Source organism: Muntiacus reevesi, chromosome 3, assembly GCF_963930625.1.
Source record: "Muntiacus reevesi chromosome 3, mMunRee1.1, whole genome shotgun sequence".
In the NCBI taxonomy this organism is placed as follows: domain Eukaryota; kingdom Metazoa; phylum Chordata; class Mammalia; order Artiodactyla; family Cervidae; genus Muntiacus; species Muntiacus reevesi.
In genome coordinates this window covers 108,196,820-108,219,102 of record NC_089251.1, presented here as the reverse complement: position 1 = coordinate 108,219,102, position 22,283 = coordinate 108,196,820, and the positions used below count along the sequence as shown (strand labels likewise).

The 22,283-nt window shown below is 41.4% G+C and overlaps 1 protein-coding gene and 1 non-coding gene across 9 annotated transcripts in view; one reads left to right on the top strand and one right to left on the bottom strand.

Annotated features, from left to right (window-relative positions):
• Positions 1–22,283, top strand: part of LUZP1 (leucine zipper protein 1) — a 103,541-nt gene that overhangs the window by 37,045 nt on the left and 44,213 nt on the right. The gene's annotated exons all lie outside the window — the stretch shown is intronic.
• Positions 7,590–7,696, bottom strand: LOC136165630 (U6 spliceosomal RNA). Its single transcript, XR_010662635.1, has one exon. It is a non-coding gene; the product is annotated as a U6 spliceosomal RNA (small nuclear RNA).

The following is a 22,283-nucleotide window of genomic DNA, read 5'->3' as shown; positions in this document are numbered from 1 at the left end:
TCATTCAGAATATCAGTCATGAACATGATAAATTAGGAAAGTAAGAAATTAGGATGATACCTCATCCTAATGCTGGTGCCTGGTACATAGTAAGTACTTAAAATTTGTTGATAGTAAGTACTGGTTCATAGTAAGTACTTAAAGATATAAATGGAAGGGCGTGTGTACTCAATCATTTATTGAGTGATTTTAGTGCATTTAGTCTGGTAGGTGCTGTGGAAGATAAAAACGTAGAAAACAGTATTCACGCTCTTGAGGAGAACTACAGTATTAGCTGAGAGGAAACTCTTTCGTCTTTTTTTTTTTTTTTTGGTTATTGTTTATTGACTGTTTCCTATGTGCTGGGTAGTTTTTTAGGCACTGGGATACAGTGGTGAACAAGACTGGCAAAGTTCTTGCCCTCAAGGAGTTTATAGACTAGTTGGGAGAGATAAGCAGTAGACCTATGTTGTTGAAATAATTTCAGATAGATATAAAGGAAAAGAAAATAGTTTGATACTATAGGAAGTAATGGGAGGAAGAGAGTATACCTTTAACTAGGGTTGTCAGGAAGGCGTCCTGAGGAAGCGACATTCGAACTGTGACTAGAATTACAAGGAGGCAGCAGCCATGGGAATTTCTGGTAGAAGCAGGGGAAGCTGAAGGTACAAAGATCTTAAGGTTGTAATCGAGCTGCCCTTGGTGAGGAGCCAAGGAAGCCAGTGTGTAGGGAGCAGAGAGGGATCAGAGAGAAGGTTGGAAGAATATGATAGGGGATGAAGGCAATGACCACATTGTGTAGGGTTTTTATTTTAAGTGATAGGAAACCATTGAGAAATACAAATTGTACTGTATAAAATAACTGAAGGATTTTAGGTCATTGATAATGGCCTGATTTTAATATTAACTTTATATATCCTGAGGATACTGCCCTCTACTCTCCTTTATTGAAAAACTCTTATATTCATAACATGGTGCTGGTGGAAATGCAAAGAAACAATAAGTTCATGCTACATGTTTGAAGAGTTTTACCATTGTAGTTGGAGTAATAGGGTGTAAATGCAAAAAATATGTCTATGTAGTGTATAAGAGAATAGGACAAAAAAAAAAAAAAGAGAATAGGACATCTGTCATTTATATGCATATATGCTAAACAGCAGAAGGTGCTCAGGAAGGGAGGGGTTAAGGTATGGTGGGTGTGGGAGAGCTGCCCTGAAGAGGTGGTATTGGATTGTTTCTTGAATAAATTTGACCGAGATGGAGGTAATTCCAAGCAGGGGAAATGTCTGAGTAAAGATGTAATGTGAGCAATTGGCCCTTAGGAAATAATGAGTAGGTCACTCTGTCTGGAGAAGGAAAAAGGTAATGGCCAGCATGCTTAGGGGCTGGCATAACAGACTAAGGAATTTAGACTGTGATCTGTTGTTGTAGTGGGTGCATCTCACAAATCTGATTTGTGCATTAGTCACTTGTATGCTGTTTATTCAACTAATATTTATGGTCTACTGTGTGCACTTGTATTCTGTATAATGTAACAGCCTTGATCACTTGTAGATATAAAATTGAGTTGTGATTCTGGTATATAGATAGAGAAACAGGGAGAAAATGAACAAACCAGAAAAAAATACTTTTAAGTGATCTTATTTCCTTAGGCAAGTTTGATGGAGTAGGATTTGTAGCACTGCTGTTGCTGCTGCTAAGTCACTTCAGTCGTGTCCGACTCTGTGCGACCCCTTAGACGGCAGCCCACCAGGCTCCCCCGTCCCTGGGATTCTCCAGGCAAGAACACTGGAGTGGGTTGCCATTTCCTTCTCCAATGCGTGAAAGTGAAGTCGCTCAGTCGTGTCCAGCTCTTCTCGACCCCATGGACTGCAGCCCACCAGACTCCTCATTCCATGGGATTTTTCAGGCAAGAGTACTGGAGTGGGGTGCCATTGCCTTCTCCGTTTGTATCACTAGTAGGTGCTGAATAGTTAGTTATAGAATTTTATTGAGTGATGGATTAGGGAAAATGTTGAAACTGTATGAAGGCTCTGCTGATGTTAAAATGTATTGCAAGATTCCAAATCTGATTATTATCTTTATATTCTGGATCTTGATAGAGCAATGGTTGTTAACATTTAAGGGGCTGAAAATAAGAGAATGATGAGCCTAATGATGAGACTTTCTTGTCTTGTTCGTTCTTTAAAATACAATCACAGGGGCTTCTCTGGTGGTCCAGTGGTTAAGAATCTGCCTTGCAATGCAAGGGACACAGGTTCAAATCCTGGTTGGGAATTAAGAACCCACATGACACATGACACAACTAGAGAGTCTTTGCACTGCAATGGATGGTCCCGAATGACACAACGAAGATCCCACGGGCTGCAACTAAGACCCGACATAGCCAAATAAATAAATATTAAAAAAATACAACCATGTGTAACAAACATGCAGTCCCAATAGCTCCTTAACTAATTGATTCCTTCCTTCTCCCTCCCCTTTTCCTTCTCCCTCTCCCCATATCTCCTACCCAAGCCTCACGGGCTTTAAAAAGACATTTATCATTCCTTACCAATTGCAATGATGTCTTTGATAAATGCACTTTATGGCATTAATTAGTACCATTGCTATAGTCTCTTATTTAATATTATTGAGAGTCTTGTGTACTTTCTCTTTAGCTTATGGAGGACTGAGCCAATATAGGCATATGCTGATAGTGTTTATTGACTTTCCTAAGAATTATAGCTTTCATAGCTGGAAGAAATCATCTGGACTCTTTTTTTTACCCCATTTTATAGATCTGACAACTTGTTCCTTATCCTGAAGGAGGGAATTACTATTTGAATATAGAGGAGCCTGTCTCTCCCTTACCCTCCATGCATTGTAATGAGGTCATTGTTGGTCCTTCTCAAAGCATAGCAAGATATTGATGTTCACATCCTAGTTCTCTGTTATTAAAATGGCAGTTGAAGAGATAAGCCTTAGACATAAAGAGATTAATAATGGCTAAGCCATGAAAGAGTTAGTTGCTCAGTGATGTTCAACTCTTTGCAACCCCATGGACTGTAGCCCACCAGGCTCTTCTGCAGGCAAGAATGCTGGAGTGGGTAGACATTCCCTTCTGCAGAGGATCTGCCCAACCCAGGGATCGAACCTGGTCTGCTGCATTGCAGGCAGGATTCATTACTGTCTGAGCCACCAGGGAAGCCCAAGACTTAGACATAAAAAGATTAATAATGGGTAAGTCATATCCTTTCTTTATTAAGCATAAACTAATTGGAGTTTAGGACATTTACCTCTTTCCACGCTCCAGCAATAGTGGGACTTTTAATAATGCTTGCCTTATCGGTTAAGTCTTACTTATATCAGGTGTTTATCCTGTCATCAGGTTCAAATTATACTAGTAATTATTTTTGTATAACATATTATGTGTTATATACATACATGTATAACATAATATGAAGCAGGGCAAAGGCTACGAGAGTTTTGCCAAGAGAACGAATTGGTCATAGTAAACACCCTTTTCCAGCTACACAAGAGAGGACTCTACACATAGACATCACCAGATGGTCAATGCAGAAATCAGATTGATTATATTCTTTGCAGCCAAAGATGGAGAAGCTCTGTACGGTCAGCAAAAAAACAAGACCGGGAGCTGACTGTGGCCCAGACCATGAACTCCCTATTGCCAAATTCAGACTGAAATTGAAGAAAGTAGGGAAAACCACTAAACCATTCAGGTATGACCTAAATCAAATCTCTTATGATTATACGGTGAAAGTGACAAATAGATTCAAGAGATTAGATCTGATAGAGTGCCTGAAGAACTATGGATCGAGGTTCCTGACATTGTACAGGAGGCAGGGATCAAGACCATCCCCAAGGAAAAGAAATATAATAAGGCCAAATGGTTGTCTGAGGAGGCCTTACAAATAGCTGTGAATAGAAGAGAAGTGAAAGGCAAAGAAGAAAATACCCATTCAGTACCCAGTTGAATACTGAGTTCCAAGGAATAGCAAGGAGATATAAGAAAACCTTCCTCAGTGACCAATGCAAAGAAGTAGAAAAAACAATAGAATGGGAAAGTCTAGAGAGTTCTTCAAGAAAATGAGGGATACCAAGGGAACATTTCATGCAAAGATGGGCACAGTAAAGGACAGAAATGGTGTGGACCTAACATAAGCAAAGATATTAAGAAGAGGTGGCCATAATAGTCAGAAGAACTATATAAAAAAGATCTTCATGACCCAGATAATCATGATGGTGTGATCAATCACCTAGAGCCAGGCATCCTGGAATGCAGTCAAGTGGGCCTTAGGAAGCATCACTACGAACAAAGCTAGTGGAGGTGATGGAATTCCAATTGAGCTATTTCAGATCCTAAAAAGATGATGCTGTGAAAATGCTGCACTCAATGTGCCAGCAAATTTAGAAAAATCAGCACTGGCCACAGGACTGGAAAAAGGTCAGTTTTCATTCCAATGCCAAAGAATGCTCAAACTACTACTACATAGGTGCACTCACCTCACACACTAGCAAAGTAATGTTCAAAATTCTCCAAGCCAGCCTTCAACAGTACGTGAACTGTGAACTTCCATGTGTTCAAGCTGGATTTAGAAAAGGCAGAGGAACCAGATATCAAATTGCCAACATCCATTGTATCCTCATGGAGAAGGCAATGACAACCGACTCCAGTCCTCTTGCCTGGAAAATCCCATGGATGGAGGAGCCTGGTACGCTGCAGTCCATGGGGTTGTGAAGAGTCAGACACGACTGAGCAACTGAACTGAACATGTTGCAGTTTTTGAAGTGTTTTTATAGGTGTTATCATGTTTGTTTTTTAGGGCACCATTGTTAGGTGGAGGGGCAAGAGAATCTGGAAACTGCACTGCTTCTGTGATTTCACTTGCTTTATATACATTTCCCCATATTTATGAATTATGTTTTGATAGTTTCCACTTTGGAATAAATATAATATTTTTATTTATTTATTTAAGTTATTTGCTGCACTGAGTCTTACTTGCAGCACTCAGGATCTTGATTTTTGTTCAGCATGTGGGCATTTTTAGTTGTGGTATGCAGAATCTTTAGTAATGGCGTGTGGGATCTAGTTCCTTGACCAGGAATCAAACCTAGGCCCCCTACATTGGGAACCTGAAGTCTTAGCCACTTGGCCACCCAGGGAAACCCCAACCCAATCTCTTTTAAACTGAAAAAGCTGTATTTTCCATTTCATTTTAAAAAATTATTCAGAGGGAATTGAATGAACTTGATTATTTTGGTTTTTAAAAGCTGAAGGACTGAAGAATTTGATCTTAGGTGATTTCTTGAGTTTGAATTAAAATATCCTTTAACACTCATGGATTCAGCAAATGTGTATCACATGTCTTTTATGTGCCAGGCTTAGTACAGGGGGAGGGCGATATTAGTGTGTGTGGGCAGTGGGGAGGGGTGTGGTGGGGCTTAAGAGTCAAAGTGTTAGAATGAAAAGAGCAAGAATTTAAAGTCAAGTAGAGTGACTTCCCTTTTTGGTTATGGGTTTCATCCCTGGCTCCAGAAGATCCCACATGCCTTTGGGCAACTAAGCCGGTGGGCCACAACTACTGAGCCTGCGCCATAGGGCCTGTGAGCCGTAACAAGAGAAGCCATCGCATTGAGGAGCCCACGCACGGCAGTGAAGAAGCTACGCTTCCACTTGCTGCAGCTAGAGAAAGCCCACACACAGCAACAAAGATCCTGCACAGCCAAAAATAATAAATAAAGTAAAAAGTCAGGTAGACCTGCATTCAAATCCCAGCCTGCTACTTATTAGTTGCAAATAGCTTAACTTTTTAGTTGCAAATGGCTTAACTTCTTGGAATATCAATTTTCTAGTCTATAAATTAAGGATAATACCTATTTTGTAGGGTTTTTAGGATTAGGGTGATGTTTATAGAGCATATAAAGTATGTACTTTATAGGATATTGTTGCACATAATGGACAAATGTATGGTGAGAGCTGAGTTTTGACAGAAAGTGTTTGGCTGACCTAATGAAGAATAGAGTAAGGTGATTTTGGCTGCCAGCATACTATGTTCTGCTTTGTCGAAACTTGCAACTTTCACATTGATGTTTGCCAGCACTGTGTTTGACTTCTCACATGGTAGGAGCCAAGTCATTCCTATGGAGTGTGAGTCATTTGGAAACATCTGTAGCCTAGACCTTTGAAAACTCTATTGTAGTTTAGTTGGAAAAAAATCTCACATTACCATTGGGTAGTGAAAGTCACGTGGTGGGGAGCCTCCCTGGGCTGACACCTAGATTCAATTTTCTGAATAATGTGACCTTCGAAAGGAAGGATTATCACCCAGGCTCTAAAGTCCTGTGACAGTGAGTAAATCGAATAGGATGAAAGACCAAGAACCTACTTTGTTTTCTGAAATGGTGCTTTACTTATAAACATTTATTGAGTACCTACTATATGCTAGGCACTGTTCTGGTGCAGGGAATACAGTGGGGGAGGGAGACCTCCTTTTCTAATAGAACTTACCTTCCAATGAGGGAGCGTGTAAATAAATGTTAAATATAAAATGCAGCGAATCTTAGGTGATGCTAAGAACCATCAAGAGAAAGCAGGAGAAACAGGTTGCAGGTTAGAGAAGGGGTGCCTATTTTCAGATAGGATCTCTATTTTTTTTAAACAAAGAGACTTTAAAAATTGATTTATTTTTTATTTATTTATTTTGCTGGATCTTAGTTGTGGTGTGTGGAATATAGTTCCCTGACCAGGGATTGAACCAAGGCCCCCTGCAATGGGATTTCAGAGTCTTAGCCACTGGACCAGCGGGGAAGACCCAGGTTTAGAGGGTGTCATGGAAGACTTCCTGGAGAGGTCTCAGAATGAAGCCAGTGAGTGACCCTCTAAGATAAGGAGTGAGGCCTCTTTGATATAAGGAGTGGAAGTAGCACTGACTTGAGAAGTCGCTTTAGGAGGTCGAAGGTAGAATTACCTTAAGTGATTGAAATTAACCCATATTTATTCTCAAGAACCTACTGAAGGGAAGGGGCAGATTCAGTTCTGTTGAAAATCAGCCTGCATGCTGTCTTTGAAATATATATTGTAGGTTGCACCACTTAAGAAAATGTGCATTTTGGTGTCTAGGAGACCTAACAATTCCCACCCCCCCCAATAGTATTTTTTCTTTTTTTCGGGGAATTAGAGAATTATTTATTTATTTATTTTTAATGTATTTATTTTTCCATTTATTTTTATTAGTTGGAGGGTAATTACTTTACAATATTGTAGTGGTTTTTGTCATACATTGACATGAATCAGCCATGGATTTACATGTGTTCCCCATCCCGATCCCCCCTCCCTCCTCCCTCCCCACCCCATCCCTCTGGGTCTTCCCAGTGCACCAGCCCCGAGCACTTGTCTCATGCATCCAACCTGGGCTGGTGATCTGAATCACTCTTGATAATATACATGTTTCGATGCTGTTCTCTCAAAACATCCCACCATCGCCTTCTCCCACAGAGTCCAAAAGTCTGTTCTGTACATCTGTGTCTCTTTTTCTGTTTTGCATATAGGGTTATCGTTACCATCTTTCTAAATTCCATATATATGTGTTAGTATACTATATTGGCCTAAAAATATGGAACGCTTCATGAATTTGCGTATCATCCTTGCACAGGGGCCATGCTAATCTTCTCTGTATCGTTCCAATTTTAGTATATGTGCTGCAGAAGCAAGCACCCCCAATAGTATTTTTAAAAGTATAGTGTTTGTACCATCTGAATCAGGATAAAAATGAGAACTAAGAAATAGAAATTGGACCTCTACAACAGGTCCAATTAACCAGAGTTTATGTGGATGGTACTTGGGAATTTGCAATTTTTTTGCAAATTTGCAATTTGCAAGTAATTCCATATCCATACTGAAATTTGAAATTTGAAAATTACTATTTGTTACCTTGTTGATAGGAATCATCTTTATTTCTGGCTTAGTGGGTGGGTAGGCAAGTCCTTGCTTAGTTAAGATTCATTACTTTTCATAATTTATGCTGGAGTGTCCATTTCCTTTTATATTGATTTAATTCTTGTCTTAAATCTCTGATATACTGTAACTTCCATATTAAGATATGTTGATGAGAGAGCAGAAAATGAAACTCTTTTCCTCTTTGCTTACTTTTTTTTTGCATTTTCATCATCAGTCACATCCCTGGGAAGGAGCACCCACTGAGCAAGGAGAACACTGAATTGGCTATATAGACTGATATGATTTAGAACAAAGCTTGCTTACACTCAATAGTGTTCTCATTTTCTATTAATGGAACATTAGAGTTTTAAAAATTTTATTTATTTGGTTGCATTGGGGCTTAGTTGCATCGTGTAGGATCTTCTGTTGTGGTGCGTGGACTCTTTAGTTATGGTACGTGGGCTTAGTTGCTCTGAGGCATGTAGGATCTTAGTTCCCTGTGCATGGATCGAACCCATGTCCCCTGCATCACAAGGATTATTAGCTGCTGAACCACTGGGGACATCCCTCTAATTATTTATTTGTGATTAAAGTTTTTTTAAAATTTCTTTCATAGGTCTTTAAATCTCTGATATGCAAAATGCTGAATGAAAGAGGAAAACAGAATGAGGATATTGAGAAAGTGTTTAATATGTCTAATGGTAGACAATAAGTAGGGTTTCGCTGGTGGTTCAAACAGTAAAGAATCTGCCTGCAATGTGGGAGACCCAGGTTCTTTCCCTGGTTTAGGAAGATTCCCTGGAGAAGGGAATGGCAACCCATTTCAGTATTTTTGCTTGGAGAATTCCTTGGACAGAGGACCCTGGCTGGCTACAGGCTTTTAGAATTCGTCTTTTAAAAATGTGCCCTGTTCCCCCAGAGGATTTTATTTTTCTGTTTAAGGATTCTTATAGTTGTTCCATCCTAGTATTTGGTTGATTTTAAAAAATATTTTTTTATTTACTTGGCTGAGCCAGATGTTGGTTGTGGCATGTGGAATTGTCAGTCTTCATTGCAGCATGTGTGATCTTTAGTTGTGGCACATGGGATCTAGTTACCTGACCAGGGATCGAACCTGGCTCCCCTGCATTGGAGTGTTTAGCCACTGGACCACCCAGGGAAGTCCCTTGGTTGATTTTTGACGTTGCCCATCCAGTGATTAGGAGCCCTATTAGTGTGTGAATGGCAGTACATATCTTGCTTTTAGTAAAAATTCCCCAGTGGCTCAGTGGTAAAGAATCCACCTGACAGTGCAGGAGATGCAGGTTTGATCCCTGGATTGGGAAGATCCCTTGAAAGAGGAAATGGCAATCCACTCCAATATTCTTGCCTAGGAAATCCCATAGACAGGAGCCTGGCAGGCTACAGTCCAAAGTGTTGCAAAGAGCCGGATGTGACTGAGCACAGAGCATGGAAATTTAATATTTAAGAGACAAGCTCTTAAAATTAAGGCATTTGGAGGAGCAGTAACTGGCCCTGTGGATTGTCCTGCTCCAGCAGCAGAGGAGAATTCTCAGTGTTGGTCTCTTTGTTTGGCACCTTTTTTTCCCCCTTTCCTTTCCCATAGCCACTTGACTCCCATAAACTCAGTCTTCCATAGAGATATGGTGTGGCGTAAGAGTCCTGAGTTGGGAGTCTGGACACCTAGGTCTTAGGTTCAACTTTGCTCCAAGCCTCCATTTCCTTTCCTCTGGCCTTATTTTTCCCATCTTTAAAATGAAAATCAGGGAATTCCCTGGTAGTCCAGGAGTTAGGACTCTACAGTTCCAGTGCAGGGGGTCCAGGTTCCATTCCTGGTTGGGGAACTAAGATCCTGCAAGCCACACAGCATGCCAAAAAAATAAATAAAGTGAAAATCAGGACTGGATAATTGACCCCCAAAGATGTTTCCAGCTCTGATAATTCTTTGATTTCATGAATCCTGGAAGGGCCACAACTTGCAGTTTGCTCTCAGATCATAGGATTCTGCATTGGAACTTTATCACAGTGAAGGCTTTTTCTTTTTTTTTTTTTTCAGGAAGAATGTTTCTGAGAGTATGGATTTTATAGATAAGCCAGTTTTTGTTTTGTTTTAAACAGATGCGTGTGTGCCAAGTTGCTTAGGTCGTGTCCGATTCTTTGCGACCCTATGAACTGTAACCCGCCAGGCTCCTCTGTCTATGGGACTCTCTCTCCAGGCAAGAATACAGGAGTGGGTTGTCATGCCCTCCTCCAAGGGATCTTCCCAACCCAGGGATCGAACTGATGTCTCTTAACGTTTATGCATTGGCAGATGGATTCTTTACCACTAGTGCCACCTGGGAAGAGATAATAAAAGGTTAAAAATAGGGGTTAGAGAACTTCACTGGTGGTCCAGTGGTTAAGAATCCGCCTAAATGCAGGGGACTCGGGTTCCATCCTTGATCCAGGAGGATTTACATGCCATGGAGCAACTAAGCCCACATGCCACAACTGAGCTTGTGCTCTAGGCGTAGCTACTAAGCCCATATGCTGCAACTGCTGAAGCCCAAGTGCCTAGAGCCAGAGCTGCACAAAGAGAAGCCACCGCAGTGAGAAGCCTGAGCCCTGCAGTGAAGAGTAGCCCCACTTACTACAGCTAGAGAAAGCCCCCTTGCAGCAACGGAGACCCAACACAACCAAAAATAAATAAATAAAATAAAATAACAGGAGAGAAGACTTAAAAGTTGGATCTTTGAAAAGTAACTGTTCTGCAGCAGCAGATGCTTTGTTAGGTCCATAGAGGGTGGCCGAATATTGTGGCGTTCTCTTGTTGCTATTTCAGGGAACCTGGGGCCATAAGGAAGTTCAGAGTCCGTGTTAGTTTCCACCTCTAGAAAAGGCGTCCCTGATATCAGGGTTTCCCTGATAGCTCAGTTGGTAAAGAATCTTCCTGCAATGCAGGAGACCCTGGTTTGATTCCTGGGTCGGGAAGATCTGCTGGAGAAGGGATAGGCTACTCACTCCAATATTCTTGGGCTACCCTTGTAGCTCAGCTGGTAAAGAATCAATGCAGGAGATCTGGGTTCGATCCCTGGTTTGGGAAGATCCACTGGAGAAGGGAAAGGCAACCCACTCCAGTGTTCTGGTGTGGAAAATTCCATGGGCTGTATGGTCCATGGGGTCACAAAGAGTTGAACACGACTGAGTGACTTTCACTTGGAAAAGGAGTGCTGGTTTTCCCCCAGGACCTGAGAGGAGGACAGCTCCTAATGATTCGAGCCCCTCTCTAGGCACTTTGTAGTTCCCTGGTAGCTCAGTTGGTAAAGAATCTGCCTGCAGTGCAGGTGACCGGGGTGTAATTTCTGGATCCGAAAGATCCATTTGAATCAGTTCTAATGAGATGGATGAAACGGGAGCCCATTATACAGAGTGAAGTAAGCCAGAAAGATAAAGACCATTACAGCATACTAACACATATATATGGAATTTAGAAAGATGGTAATGATAACCCTATATGCAAAACAGAAAAAGAGACACAGAAGTACAGAACAGACTTCTGAACTCTGTGGGAGAAGGTGAGGGTGGGATGTTTTGAAAGAACAGCATGTATATTATCTATGATGAAACAGATCACCAGCCCAGGTGGGATGCATGAGACAAGTGCTCGAGCCTGGTGCACTGGGAGGACCCAGAGGGGTCGGGTGGAGAGGGGGAGGGGAGGGGGGTCAGGATGGGGAATACGTGTAGCTCTATGGCTGATTCATGTCAATGTATGACAAAACCCACTGAAATGTTGTGAAGTAATTAGCCTCCAACTAATAAAAAAAAAAAAAAAAAAGAAATGGCAATCCATTTCAGTATTCTTGCCCGGGAAATCCCATGGACAGAGAGGAGCCTGGTGGGCTACAGCCAGATGTTACTTAGTGACTAAACCACCGCCACTCAGCACTTTATGACTAGAATGTCTGTAGCTAACCCTGACTTGTTGGGTTTAAGTTACGGATGTTTGTTTCCCCTGAAAATGTCATATCAACCTGGGGACAGACTAATGATTCTTATGGGATACTCAGGGCTCTTTGGGTATGCATTTGTCCCCAGAGGAGGCTTGATGGATATGTTGTCAGATGATAAGGTACAGTTTTACTCTGTGCTGGAAACCATTCACCCTTAAGCTTTATTTTTCTAAGTGGGTGGAGTTCCTTCCATTTCTGCCTGAATGAAAAGCATGTACCAACTTCCTGATCATGCCCTGTCTTGTCCTTCATTTTTTCTTTGCTTTTCATTATTAGCTGCAGCTCAGCCCATCATCCATTTGTGGCTCAACACAAGGCAGGGGCCACCAAAGCTTTGTATATGCTTGTTGTTAGAAAAGAAACTTCAAAAGCTCGAGTTGAAAAAAGGGTTTAGGTCTCTTGCTGCAGTCACAAGGTTAGGATGAAGAGGGAAGCTGGAGGACATGGGGAGGCTTGGATCCAGTAAAACACTCTAGATGAAGGATTTGAGGAAATGGAATTTTGGGTTGCTGACAGGGCGAAAATAGTTGAGGAATGCTCCCGATTTGATAAATAGGTTATTTTTAGTTTGCTGAAAAAGAGTAATTTCATCAGTGTAGTGGAATCTTGCAGTTGTGTTTGTAACCTAAACTAATCGGCTTAGGTTGTGCCAGAAAAGTGTCAGGTGGCAGGCTCATTTCCTCCTCACTTTTGGTGTTGCCAGGTTTAACTCTTGCAGTCCTGTGTCTGGACTTCAGGACAGTGTTCATGGTGTGGAACCAGGGGGAGGAGCAGCTACTGCTGAGCTAGCTGCTAGTAGAGGAGAGAGAATTGTAAGGTAGCTTCCTGCCCTAATGCAAGCTCTTGGGTTGTGGAGTCTGCTGTGGGTGACATGCAGTGCCTAAAACCAGTGATTCCTTGAGAGACCCCCAGCTATGACTTTGGGTGGGACTGACTTAGAATCTGACTTGTTTTTTTTTTCCAATTAAGTTGGCATTCTGTTTCCATTTCTCCTGGTTCTTGGTTATTTTATCCTGCTTTAAATGATTTCTCATGGATTTTGAGCTCTCGGTTATCTTTCAGTCAGTTCACTGTTACTGTGTTCCCACTCAGATGTGTGCTTGGGTTCTTTGCAGGTGCTGTGTCCTTTGGTGTTTGTCTTTTAGAGACTAGATTTTAAATGTTATTCTGTTTAGAATGTCAACTTGCTAATTACTTAGAAGTATTTGATATCTTAAGTACTTATATTTTAAAAAGTGTTTAAATTTTTTATTTTGGGAAAGGCAGTTTATGTAAATTACAAGTTCAGAAAAACATGGTCCACTTTTGGTTTGGGTACTGTGTGCTCATTTATAGGAGACGGACCTTCCTAACTGGGTTAGGTGACATTTGCTCTTGAAGAATTTGCTGTGGTGAGGAGAAAACATAGACAACGCAAATCGTTGAAGAAAATATAAAAACAAGTACAACCTAAATCCGCTATGCGTAACTATCTGATTGCTGCAGGGCTGTTTGGTTAGTAGGTTTACACCTCCATGCTGGAACAAGTTTTGCTCTTACTTCTTTAGCTTTACACACAAGAACATTAGCAAGAAGTTTTTGAGTATGGTTGTTTGTAGACATGAGATTTTTCTCCTTAGACTTGATTTATTTTTTCTTAAAACATAAAAATAATCCATTTAACTGATTCTCATAGGGACAAGGAAAATTTAGACAGTAGTCAGCTCTGTAAAGCAAAAGCAGCTAGGGGACTGATACCCCACTCGTTTGGAGAGGCCAGGGGAGCAGAGGTGGTGATGTTCCTGTTTTTCCTCCTTCCGGGCACTGAAGAAAGAGGCTACATAAGAAAGCCCTCCTTTTGTTGATTTCAGTATACCTTAGGTTAGCAAATTATTTAAGATAAGAGTCTCAGTTTGCTCATTATAGAAAATGGATTCGATGATACCTCCTTATAGACTTGTTATGAGGACTAATTGAGATTATGGAAGTGAAAGTACTTGAACTATGAAATAAGGTATAAGTATTAGAAATTTTTAGGTATATTGTTTGGGGAAGAGGAGTTCTGGACTTTTGAGGCCTTCTGGTGGGACATTGCTAGGGAGCCTTTCTGATGATTCTGGGTTATTTTAGAATCTGGACTTTCTTTAGTTGGTATCAATAAGGAAAATATTATTATTCAGTGTTTTTTGAAAGGGGTCTATATGCGGGAGATGAATCATTCTTATAAGTCTAGTGGTTATGATTCCTGGTTTTCACCCAGGTGGCCTGGGTTTGACTCCCGGTTTGGGAAGGAAGAACTTTTTGGGCTTGCCAGGTGCCAGCTATTGGTAAAGAATGCACCTGCCAGTGCAGGAGACCTAAGAGACGTGGGTTTGATCCCTGGGTTGGGAAGATCCTCTGGAGGAGGAAATGGCAACCCACTCCATTATTCTTGCTCAGAGAATACCATAGACAGAGGAGCCAGGCAGGCTACAGTCTGTGCAGTTGCAGAGTCAGACATGACTCTTTGAGAGATTCTAAGCTATATAAGTACATCTATACTTAAAAGAACAAAAGGATAGGCACTCATAATTTGCAGCTATTTAACTATTGAACATTTAATGAATTATTATTGTGTGCCAGATTCTATGCATATGCTTCGATTCAGAAGCAAAATATATAATCCTGGCCTTTCAAGAGCTCTAGGTTTGGTGGGAGGAGATAAACCCACTAGTAGGTAATTACAGTACAGAATGATAAGTGCTATGCTAGCGATAAACCTAGGGTCCTTCAAAAAGACTTGTTCTTACTTGATCGCTCTTACCTTCCTCTCCAAACTGTTTAAAAATTTAAGAGATCTTAGCGGGGCCTAGAGAAAGGAAGCAGTTTGCATTAAGGCCACAACCATAGCTAGTCAGAAATGAAGCTGGAACTAGAATCTGAGTTGTCATACTCACATCTTCTTCAGCTGTGTTCTTTTTTTTTTTAAGCTCTGTCAGCACTGACTTCGATTTTTCCTCCCTTGTTCTGAATTCTTACTTTTAAATTTCAAGAAATGCCCCTCGCCCACTCCCTGTACCACCATCTTTCCAATCTTCAGTTTTGTTTTTGTTTTTTTAATTACCTTGTCTCACAGTTACTACTGAAGTAGAATTAGGAAGACCTGGGAGTCTTAAGTTTGAGTTGTTGAGGTACGGTGGACAGGGAGGCCTGGAGTGCTGCAGTCCCTGGAGTTGTAAAGATTTGGACACGACTGAGCGACTGAACTGAGCTGTTGAGGTAGAAGAATGTTTCTTAGCATTGATCGCACATTAGGATTATCTCCAGAGCTTTTATAAAATACGATACCTAAGATTCTGATTTTTACTCCAATATTTGTTATTGAATATATATAACTATGCTAAAGTACACAAAAATACTCAATGATTTTTGTATATGTAAGCATTCATGTAAGGACTACTCACATCAAGATATGCACTAGATCAAAACACACAACATTTTCAAAACTCCAGAAGGCTCCCTCATGCTTCTTCCTTATCAATTACTGGCTGCCTAAGTAATCACTTGGACTTCCCTGGTGGCTCAGATGGTAAAGAATCTGACTGCAATGCAGGAGACCTGGGTTTGATCCCTGGGTCAGGAAGTTTCCCTAGAGAAGGAAATGGCTTCTTACTCCAGTATTCTTGCCTGGAGAATTCCATGGACAGAGAAGCTTGGTGGGCTACAGTCGGACACGACTGAGTGACTAACACACTTTCAAGTAGTCATGTATTCTGACTTCTGTCATCATTGATTAGCTTTGTCTATTCTTGAGTTTCATTAAGTAGAAGTAGATAGCGTGCATTCCTTTTGGGTCTGGATTTTTTGCTCAATATCACATCTGGGTATTCATCCGTGTTGTGTTCATTCATCTAGTATGTAGTATCTCATTGTTTGGATGTACCACAATTACTTATTCTACCAATGCAAAGCTTTTGGGACAGTTTTGGCTATATGACAAAGCTGCCATGAACATTCATAGTCTTGTATATGTTTTTTGGTAGACAGACACTCATTTCTGTTGGATATATACCTAGAAATAAGATTGCTGGGTCATATTTGCTCAGCTTCGGTAGATGCTGATGAAAGAGTTTTATGGTATCCATAGGTGTCAGCATTAAAAAAATATATATTTTTTTTAATTTTTAAAATTGCAAATATTCACAGAACTGGAGAGGCTAATACAGTGAACCTATATATATCTATCTCAGTCAGTTCAGTTGCTCACTCGTGTCTGACTCTTTGCAATCCCATGGACTGCAGCATGCCAGGCCTCCCTGTCCATCACTAACTCCTAGAGTTTACTCAAATTCATGTTGATTGAGTCAGTAATGCCATCCAACCATATAAATCTAGATCCAATAATTTTCAAGATTTTGCTACATTTGCTTCATTTTTTAAAAACTTTGCTGAAGAAAAGCAAATCCAAGATATCATGTCATTTACCCCTGCACACTTCCATATGCATCTTGCTTAGGTTTCTTTACATCTAGAGAGGTTCCTCTTCCCTATCTATTCCCTTTTTCAAATCATTGACTTGTAGAAATTGAGTCAGTTGTCAGACAGTAGTGATGGTTTTGAAAGCTCCCTAGACTTCTCTAATACTTAGCCAAATTGAAAACCCCTCAGATGGAGTATTACCTCAGAAGAGAGGGTGCAGAGTAGGGGGTGGAATATAAAGATGGTGTGAGTGCTTGGAGTTATCATGACAGATTCGAGCATGGACATCTTATGCAGTAGAAATGGGATGTGGCAGTGGTCATGTGCCTCAGAGAAGCACGTGGGAGCTGGCTACCCAGTTCCCATTTGTCTGTCCTAATTTCACTTTGTTGTGTGAATATTGTTGTTCAGTAGGAACTTCAAAGATGGATTCTCTAACCTAAGAATCAGAGACTCTGACAAGAAAAAGCAGATATGATCTCTTCCTTGTTGAAGTTTTTTTCGTGGGGAAATGTAGACCTGAGATTTTCTTTTTTAATTAGCTGAACAAAATTGAAGATTAGAAAATAGGTCATACCAGTCGAGATACTTGAGGCGTAATGAAAGAAAACTGTAAGGGATTAAAAAATTAAATTTGCACACAGCATAGGGAGCAAATGTTAAAATGCTTATACTGACCAGAGACTGGTGTGCCCTGCTGCTGCTGCTGCTACTGCTAGGTCGCTTCAGTTGTGTCCAAATCTGTGTGACCCCATAGATGGCAGCCCACCAGACACCCCCGTCCCTGGGATTCTCCAGGCAAGAACACTGGAGTGGGTTGCCATTTCCTTCTCCAATGCGTGAAAGTGAAAAGTGAAAGTGAAGTCGCTCAGTTGTGTCCAACTCGTAGCGACTCCATGGACTGCAGCCTACCAGGCTCCTCCGTCCATGGGATTTTCCCACCCCATGGGAGTGGGGTGCCACTGCCTTCTCCAGGTGTGCCCTAAGGGTGGCCAAAATAAAGTACAGCAGGTCATGGTTTTCTACATGAGGAATCCCTAGGGTGGTTCCTCCTAGATTTTGCCAGGTGGTTTAGTCGCTAAGTTGTTTCTGACTCTCTGTGACCCCATGGACTGCAGCGTACCAGGCTTCCCTGTCCATCACTATCTCTTGGAGTTTGCTCAAACTCATGTCCATTGAGTCACTGATGCCATCCAACCATCTCATCCTCTGTTGCCCACTTCTCCAGCCCTCGGTCTTTTGTAGCATCAGGGCCTTTTACAGTGAGTCAGGTCTTTCTATCAGGTGGCCAAATTATTGGAGCTTCACCTCCAGCATCAGTCCTTCTAGTGAATATTCAGGGTTGATTTCCTTTAGGATGGACTGGTTTGATCTCCTTGCAGTCCAGGGGACCAAGAGGCTTCTCCAGCACCACAGTTCGAACAATTGTTTCAAGGACCTTCTAGCAATTAGCCATCATATTACTCCATTCTCTTCACCTACCCAGGCTGAATTGTCTAAAGTATCTTATTTTAATTAACTCATCAGCTGTAGGTGCTCAGTGGAATTTTTGTGGGAAAGTGATAATGTGGGTCACTGGCATGGACTGAAATGTTAAATCCAGTTCAGAAAACCCGGGGAAGGTTAGAGCATAGGGTTTGAGGTGCTGTGGGCTCAGATTATTGGAACTAGGAGGACCCTTGGGTCTTGAATTTTACCCATCCCTCCCTCTTTCTGAGGCTTTTTGTTATAGAGAGTTTCAAACTTAAACAAAGGGAAACTTCATAACAAACTCCCATGTACCCACACAGCTGCAAGAGTTATAAACTTAGGGTTGTCTTGTTTCATTTTTATAATTTATACCCTCATCCACTTGACCCCATCCTGTATTATTTTGAAACCCCATCCTGTATTATTTTGAAGCAAATTCCAGACATCATATCATTTCATCTATAAGCATTTTGGTGTGTATCTTTAAATAAAAGTTAACTTAAAAAAAAAAGTAACCTGGGAATTCTCTGGCGATCCAATGGTTAGAACTCCGTACTCTCATTGACAAGGGCCTGCTTTCAGTCCCTGGCCCAGGAACTGAGACCCCTCCCCACCTACAAACTGCATGGGTGCTATCAAAACAAACAAAAAAACCAACCAAACAAACCTACAATTTTAATTTCATATCAAAAAGTTAATAAGAATTCTTTAATACCATCAGATATCTAGTCATTCAACTTTTAATTATTTCATCAATGTAATGATTCTGTTTTTTACAGTTTTAATCTGGTCCATACTTTGTGATTGATATGCCATTTAAGAATCTTTTAATCCATCCACCCACCCTATTTTTGTTTTTTTTTTAAATACCAGAGTGTCTTTGTTATATGCTGCCACATAATAAAATTTAACAGCATGAAACAATATGCATTTACTATATCACAACTTCTGTGGGTTAGGAGCCTGGGCAGGGCTTAGCTGGGTCCCCTGCTTCAGGATCTCATCCAGGGCTGCAGTCACCTCATCATGTGCCTGGAGAAGGGCCAACTTCAAAGTTCTGTCAGTGGTCATTGGCAGGATTCAATTCCTTTGGGGTGTGAGACTGAGGATCTCAGTTCCTTGTTGGTTGGTGGGTGGTTGTGAGCATTCTAAGTCGCTTCGGTTGTGTCTGACTCTTTGTGAGCCTATAAACTGTAGCTCACCAGGCTCCTCTGTCCAAGGGATTGTCCAAGCAAGAATGCTGGAATGGGTTTGCCATTTCCTTCTCCAGGTGATCTTCCTGACCCAAGAATTAAAGCTGGGTCTCTTACATTGCAGGCAGACATTCAATTCCTTTCCACATGGGCCTCTCCAGGGTAGCAACTGGCTTCATTAGACAAGAGGTGGCGAGAGAGAGCCTGAGAGAGAGTGAGCGAAGAGCGAGAAGGAGAGAGACAGACAGGCAGCAAGAAAGAATTCAGTCCTTTGTACCTAATCTCAGAAATGACGTCTCATAACTCTTGCCGTATTCTGTTAATTAGAAGCAAGTCATTAGGTCCAGCCCACACTCAAGGAGAGGAGCCCCCATAGAACATGGATACTAGGAGGTGGAGATCACTGGGAGCCAATTTGGAAGATCACTGCCCTTCTAGAGATGAACTTAAGAGTCCAGGTCTGCTGACTTTGCCTTTTGACCATGTTATTGATGCCACTGGGGAGAAAAAGTGCCTCTAACCCCTGCATTCCACTTGCTTCTATCCATGTAAGAGCTCTGTTATACAATTTCCTTCTATGAGAGTCTGATAAATGTCATATTTATTTATGACAATAACCATCGGCAGTTGTTGAAAATCACAAGTAGGATAGGTTGATTGGCTCAGAGCTTGATCAAGGTAAAAAGTCATAATCAAGAAATGAACTAGTCATCAATTCTTAAGAAAATACTGTGTTTCACACTGTACCAGACTTAGGGAGCTACAGAAGGAATATGAAAGGATGAGATAGTATATACTTATTGTGTAGAATGGACAATAAGTGCAAAAAATAAGAAATCAGCACTGAGTCAGTTCGTCCAGGACTTTTTGAGTACTTTCTGTGTACAGAGCTCTATGTTAACTGCTATGGGGAATATTAAACTCAGTAAGACAACCTTCTTCTCTTTCCTTAGGAGATGATATAAGATAAAGCTATAAAGGAAAATAGACTGGAAATTGCTCAAGTAGAGAGATGAAGTGCTTTGAGAGATAGGATGGAGAGGCTTAGAATATCCAAGCCCAGAGGGCCCTTTGAGATCAAGTCTAATGTCTTTACTTTTTTGGGGACATGGAGCAATTTAGTCAGAGAAATTTAAGAAACCTTGCTGAGATAATGGAATCATGTGGAATTAGAAAGAATATAGATTTTTCAGGTGCCAGGGACAGAGGGACTTGGGTGGGAGATAGGTAGCCTTGGGTCATAGAACAGAGTACACTAGAACTGGGGACCTTTTCAGTCAACCTTACACTTAAACTGGCCAAAGGTAAACTCTGTAACTGCTTTGTGGACCTACCATATAACAATAACCACATGTTATAGTGTGCAAAGTACTTTCACATACATTATTTCATTTGATACTGTCATTCTGTAGTCATGGCAGATTGTTATTTCTGTCTTAACAAATGAGGAAACTTTGAGTAAAAGTTTTTCTGAGTAAGAGAATTAGAATAATTCTCTACAAGGGTCCAGACCTAATAAACTGGAGAAAGACTCGGACCCAGGATCCCATTACCCTTTGTACATCCCAGTATGTATGTATGAGTGTTTTGTTTGTTTTTAATACTGAAGACATTGGCTTGAGACTTGTTGGCAGGCATGGCTTACTAAAAGAGCATGATACAGAGACATAGCCTCAACTGCCAGAAGGAGCTTGGAGGGGGTCACGGGAGACCCTGGCAGGGAGCCCGGCTTGTTTCTTCTCACTCCCTGCCCTCTCAGATGTTGCTTGGTTACACCTCTGGCTCCACCCATCCACCTCTTTTAGTACTCCTTTAAAACTCTTTAGGTTGGAACTGGGCAAGTACATTTCTCAAGCTGCTTCTCCTTTTCCTGGTGTGCATAGACAGAGGAAAAGAGAAACTAAGTGAACTTGGGCAGGGGATGTAAGGTTTAATCAGAATGATAATGAGAAGAAAATTGAATTAACATTTGTAGCTTGTATTTGATGCTAGGCCTATGTTCTTAGGCATTTAATGTATGTTTGCATAAAACCCTTAAAACAACCGCCCTCATGAAGTTTGGATATTATCATTTCTGTATCCACTTGAAAACAGCTGAGATGGTGAGGTTTAGTCCCCTGACCTGATAGGAGACTGAATTATAGTGGGAACCCAGATTCCCAACTCCTGTGTACTCTTTCCATTATAGTGTGTTGCCTGGGAAGCAGGCGGGGTGGTGAGGGAGTATGGGAGAAGGACAAAGGGAGGTGCTCTCGGGGCTATAAAATGGAAACAGACTTCTTGTTGGGGTAGAAATAGTGACCCCCAGTTGTGCCTTGAAGTTAAAATGGCAGCAGAAAACCTTTTAAACGCAGGCCTTTTAGTAAGAAAGCCCAGTATTCTGCTCCTGACAGCACTTAGTGAGAGGATATAGAAGGGTGTTTTTATCTTCCCCTGTAGTGAGGGAGATGAGATGTACATGTAAACAAAAACTTCTAGGGACTCTGGGCATTTAGGAACCAGTCCAAGGCAGGCGGTATCCTAAGCTGGGTGTGAGGGTGTGAGACTTTTGGGTGACTTGCAGCGTGTGAATGCAGCAGTGCTGCTTGGGCGAGTGACCCAAGAAACAAAGCAACTCTTTAAACAGAAACAGAACACCTCTTCTTCAACCTCACATTCTCTTTAATCCATCACCTTTGCTTTCAAATAGCCAAACTTTTAAAAAAAAGTTGCACTGCCTCACTCTACTCACTCAGCCTGCTCCAGTCTGGCTTCTGCTCTTATCATTTCAGGGCAACACCTCTTACTAAGGTCACTGATGTTCTCCATGAAGCTGAATTCAACAGATACTTTTCGTCTTTAATTTTCTCAATGAAGATGACACTGTTGACCACCCAGTTTTTCCAGAAACAAACCCTCTCTTCTCTTGGCTCCAGTGACGTACTATCATCCTATTCTTCCTCGTACTTCTCTGTTGTTTTTGCAGGCGCATCCTCCATTCTTCAGCTATTAAATGCTCTGCTTTCCCAGGCCCTCCTCTCTCGTAGTGGACACTCTTCCTGGGTGATATCATCTGCCTCATTGACTTTAGTAGCCACACCTCTTACACATGACTCATAAATGCATGTCTGCAGCCTAGATCACTTCCCTGTGCTGAAGATTCATCTATTTATTGTCAGTCAGTCACTGTTCTAGACCTTGGGGATACCGTGAGGGGCTAACAACAGGTGATGGTAGGGGTGGGGAGGAAGAGACAAGCAGTAAACAAATAGACAAAGTGTCAGATAGGGTTGA